We start from the raw sequence: 5,500 nt of genomic DNA, 5'->3' as shown, positions 1-5,500 counted from the left end.
GCTGCCTATTTTCATTTCTAATTTGAAAAAATATAATCAGTCTCAATGCTATTAATAATCAAAGAAAACTATTCTGGCAATAAGAGAAAAATAGTCACCTAGAGAAATAACCCTATAGAGCCCAAATTCTGCTAAAGAATGAGCCCTGTATTTACTAAATCTGTCAGGAAAATCCAGGATAACCTCTCACATTGTCATTCAAGGTAAAACATGGCTTTTTCTGTTTCTTTCTTTTCCCATGATTCTTACTCTTCTAATGGGGTCATTTCTAACTTGACAATTCAGGTGCCTCATCTCTGCTGAGCATATTTTCTAATGTGTCACCGGAGTGGTAATTTATCTCTCCTTGTCCCTTATCACTGGGTATGAAACATTTAATAATTGACACTTTACACGGTCTGTATTAAATCATTTTGTCAGCAGGCTTTCATTTATTGGGCTCCACACAATCATAGCTCTTGGTCTCCATGGTTTGAAAAGAAGCAAATGTATGTTTTCATGAGAAACATCACCTTCTTCAATGGTAGCAATGTCAAATAGTCATCATGTTTCTTCTCTAGTGAGCTTCAAATACCTGGAGAAAGGGAAAACAGTTGCCAAAGTTCAGATCCTACATTCCTGGAAATTACAATCAATAAAGAAAAGGGAAGTACTAGGATTAGAGCAAAAATGGTGCTGTACTAGGAAGTGGAAGAGTCTAGAAGCCCTCTGGTTTTATGACCTTGAGCAAGGCTTTATCTCTGAACCTATTTTTCATCTATAAAATGAACAGATTGTACAAGAGGAGCATTGACTCACTCTAGCTTTAACATGACTTAATTCTAGGTGAATGACTCATGTTACCTCTTAAAGAATAAAAATGTTGTGAAAACCGTTTTATAAATTATATGTGGGCATTTAGGCCTAAATATGAATACTGAATGTCTCTTTGTTTAGCCTGAAGGAATGAGTCCAGTGATTGTATTTGAAACACCACGTGCCTTAATGGCATAGGAATAGCAGAGCTAATGGAAGGTTCAATGTTCTTTTAATAACCCCCAACACACACACACACACACACACACACGTGTACAACACAGAGTTTCTGCTATAATTCCTTGATAGATATAGTCATATTAACACAAAGAACAATTAATTACAGTCCTGACTAAGGACAAAAAAAGATAAAGGGTACTTTAGGAAACAAAGAGGAAATTAGAAGTATTTTATGCCTTGCACGTTGACAGGTGTGTTAACACGCTGAAAGGAGGGGGTAAAACCTGTCATTGCAACTACTATTAAAAAAAAAAAATTCCCAAACAGGTCAGTGTTAAATTAAACTTGTTTTGGAGCACAGTATTTATAGTACATAGACTTTATCACAGATCATGCTCCCTGAAACATATGATTACTCATTAAAACCTGATATAGCCCAGCTGATGCACAAGACAAACACCATTAAGTATTTTACCTAAGTAAAATTAGAGACCGAAAGTAAACATTGCTAAAAATTTAACACACTCCTTCTAGAAGCATACTTATAATGCTGTGTTTATATTTGGTGTGTCAAAATGACCTGTGTTTTTTTTTTTTAAGTAAAGGATAACAATGTAATGAGATGATAAAAACAAACCAACAAAAAACCTTGGCTTCTTCTCATTTTGTAGTATGCTCTGGCTCACGGACACTGAATAAACTTAGAAACAGTATCTCTGCAGTTTGTTCCTGATACTTTCCTAAGGTGCAAACATTTATTTTTTCTGTTCATTTATTTGAACAGATCTGCCTCTTAAGAAGCAAATTAAAATTTTATTTGTGACTTTGCATTAGTGTGAAAAATGCCATCTGGAACAGCCTGAGACACGATTATCTCATTTAGCCTAATGGAAGTTCATCAGGTAGCTATGGTTCTGGCACCGAGGAGAGAAACTAACAGGCTTCACTCAAAACAATAGGCTATTAATATTATTAATAATACCAAAGAGTTTTGTATTATTTCCTACTGAGAAATTTCCTATTTGACTCTACAACATGTTATTGTAAAGAACATGGACACACAATATGGTGGATATTTCCTGAAGTCTAATTTGTGATTATAGAAAATTTATTTCATTGGCTGATAACAACATAAAATCATAAAATTTGCTGAAAAATATTCTCTTGACAAATAATATTAGATTATGTTCTTCATGCCCTAACCCTGAATAAAATTTAAAAGATACATATAGAATATTATTTTTGTTGTTCTAGTGATATGTAAGGATTACTTGATATTTTATAATGAATCAGAGATCATTTTAAACCTATCGGCCATGATTCAACAGATAACTGTATTAATTTCTAGTAGTACAAAACTGCCTTCATATTTATTTTCTAGTAAGGTAAACAAATGAGACAATGAAGAAGAAAAAAAGACATTCTTTTCTATTAAAATTAAATTAAGGGGCATCTGGATGGCTCAGTGGGTTAAAGCCTCTGCCTTCGGCTCAGGTCATGATCCCAGGGTCCTGGGATCGAGCTCCACATCAGGCTCTCTGCTCAGCAGGAGCCTGCTTCCCTTCCTCTCTCTGCCTGCTTCTCTGCCTACTTGTGATCTCTGTCAGATAAATAAATAAATAAATATTCTTTAAAAAAATAAAGTTAAATTAATTTTTATTTTTCACTATAAAATAATACATGTTCATTGTAGAAATATGAAAAATAAGGGAAGGAGAAAGTAAAATTAGTCTATAATTCTGAGATTCACAAATAATGGGTGAGCCTTTCAGACTTTTTTTTTATAATTGTTATAGATTTATATATTTCTAATCAAACAAGTGACACATAAATAAACGTTCCATGAAAGAAATTCAAATGTTATTACAAAAGGCATTCAGAAATTCCCCCAACACACAAACACACACGTGCGCGTGCACACAAAGATCACACTCTAAAAACCAGTTCTATTAAAAGTTTGTTATGTATTCTTTCAAATAATTTAACATGTACTTTATACAAATACATGTATTTTATAAACAGATGTATGGCTTATTAAAGAGATAACCTATATTGTGATATAATTAAATTCATCTAATTTCTCCTTTGTGATTTTGATCTTTCTGTCTTCTTTAAGAAATCCTTTCTTGTACCAATATCAAAAATTATTCCTCTTTCTTTTCTGTCCCAGCTTATTTCTTTGTTGTTAAGTCTTTAACACTGGTAGAGTCTGTATTTTAGAAAAAAAGAGTTTTAATTTTTATTATATTTTATATATGTATGATATATTTATATGTGACACATAAATATATATTAATATATTTTATTCATATATATTCATTCAAATATATATTCGTATATATTCAGATTTCACAAGAGAAAGGGGAACCCTCTTACACTGTTGTTGGGAGTGCAAATTGGTACAGCCAGCCTGGAAAACAATATGGAGGTTCCTCAAGACATTAAAAACAGAGCTACCCTACCACCCAGGAATTGCAGTACTAGGTATTCATCCCAAAGATACAGATGTAGTGAAAAGCAGGGACACATGTACCCTAATTTTCATAGCAGCAATGTCCACAGTAGCCAAAATGTGGATGGAGCCGAGATGCCCTTCAACAGATGAATGGATAAAGATGTGATTGATATATACAATGGAATGTTACTCAGCCATCAAAAAGGATGAATACCTACCATTTGCATTGACATGGATGGAACTGGAGTTGATTATGCTAAGTGAAATAAGTCAAGCAGAGAAAAATGATTATCATATGCTTCACTCACGTGTAGAACGTAAGGATAACACTGAGGACCACAGGGGAAAGGAGAGATAACTGAATGCGAAGAAATCAGAGGGGGAGACAAATCATGAGAGACTCTGGACTCCAGAAAACAATGTGAGGATTGGAGAAGGGAGGGTTGTGTGGGGAGGGGGTAACTGGGTGATGGGTATTAAAAGGGAAACATGTCGTGATGAGCACTAGGTGTTATACACAACTAATGAATCATTGGCTAAGTGACCATAATAAAAATAAATAAATAAATATCCATAAATTTTAATGGCTTTATTAACATTTCTATCAAGTAACAATTATAGCATATGTATAAATCTGTTCCTGTATTATTCATTCTCTTGCAGGATTGAATTTATTCCACTTTTACTAGCAGCACAGCATTTTAACATAAGTTTGCAACATTACCTTAATACCTGTGTAGGAACATTCCCTGAACTATGAATATCCTTTTATAAAATTTCCTAGATATTTGTGAATTTTTATTTTTCTATGTGTATTTTAGAATCACAATTTGCACAATTGCAAAAATAATATGTCTTGGGTTTTGATTTGAATTTCAAAAATGGCATGCATTAAGAAAAATTGACATCTTGGGATGCCTGGGTGGCTCAGTTGGTTAAGCAGCTGCCTTCGGCTCAGGTCATGGTCCCAGCGTCCTGGGATCGAGTCCCACATTGGGCTCCTTGCTCAGCAGGGAGCCTGCTTCTCCCTCTGCCTCTGCCTGCCATTCTGTCTGCCTGTGCTCGCTCTCTCCCCCTCTCTCTCGCTGATAAATAAATTAAATCTTTAAAAAAAAATTGACATCTTTATAACACATTGTCATTTCATCCACTAACTTGGTATCCCTGTTTCTTTGGAAGTTCTAATATGTATTTAACACTTCAAAAACTTTGTGTAATAGGCTGAGTTATGACCTCCAAGCTGTCCATCTTCTAATCCCTGGAACCTGTAACTATTATTTTATGTAGATGTGGAAATTATCCTTGATTATCTGCGTAAGACCTAAACATAATCACAAATGCTCCTAGGAGAAAATATTAGAAGTTTTGATGCTGAAGAAAAGGTGTGTGACCATGGAAGCAAATATAAGAATGATGTACCATAAATTAAAGAATGCTAGCAGCCACCAGAAACTGCAAGAGTGAAGGAACATACTCTCCTCCCCTAGAGCCTGGGGCAGGAAAGCAGTTCTGCCGACACCTTAATTTCTACTTGGTGAAACTGTTTTTGGACTTTTGATCTCAGTAACTATAAGAGAATAAGTGTGTATTCGTTTAAGCCAGAAATTCTCTGGTAATTTTTTAGTAGCCAACATTATGTGGATTTTGATAACAGTCATATCTAGTTTTTTGGGGTTTTTTTAGATTTTATTTATTTATTAGACAGAGAGAGAGCACAAGTAGGCAGAGCAGTAGGCAAAGAGAAAAGCAGGTTCCCCACTGAGCAGAGATCTTGATGTGGGGCTCGATCCCAGAATCCTGAGATCATGACCTGAACCAAAGGCAGAAGTTTAACTAAATGAGCCATGCAGGCACCCCTCATGTTTATAGAGTTTTGTTGTTGTTGTTGTTGTTGTTGTTTTGGTTCTTTTCAGTTGTAGATAATGCAGAATTTCTATTATATTTTTAATTGGCTACTATAGTGATAAAAACTTTCTTGATTTATATATATTGAACTAGTATTTATCAAAAGTATTAAAGATTTGTTAATCTTAAGACATTCTATGTAAATGATCAACTTTTTTTTTTTTT

General features: G+C 34.2%; 1 long non-coding RNA gene across 3 annotated transcripts in view; it reads right to left on the bottom strand.

Annotated features, from left to right (window-relative positions):
* Positions 1–399: 399 nt before the first annotated feature.
* The window catches only part of LOC132015766 (uncharacterized), a 53,343-nt gene continuing 48,242 nt past the window's right edge, over positions 400–5,500 (bottom strand). For all 3 annotated transcript variants that reach the window (XR_009403764.1, XR_009403765.1, XR_009403766.1), the window contains one exon: positions 400–574. This is a non-coding gene — a long non-coding RNA (uncharacterized LOC132015766). The remainder of the gene's footprint in view (positions 575–5,500) is intronic.

This window comes from Mustela nigripes, chromosome 1 (assembly GCF_022355385.1).
Source record: "Mustela nigripes isolate SB6536 chromosome 1, MUSNIG.SB6536, whole genome shotgun sequence".
Classification (NCBI taxonomy): domain Eukaryota; kingdom Metazoa; phylum Chordata; class Mammalia; order Carnivora; family Mustelidae; genus Mustela; species Mustela nigripes.
Note: the sequence above shows the minus strand (reverse complement) of the source record. Positions and strands in the feature narration are given on the sequence as shown.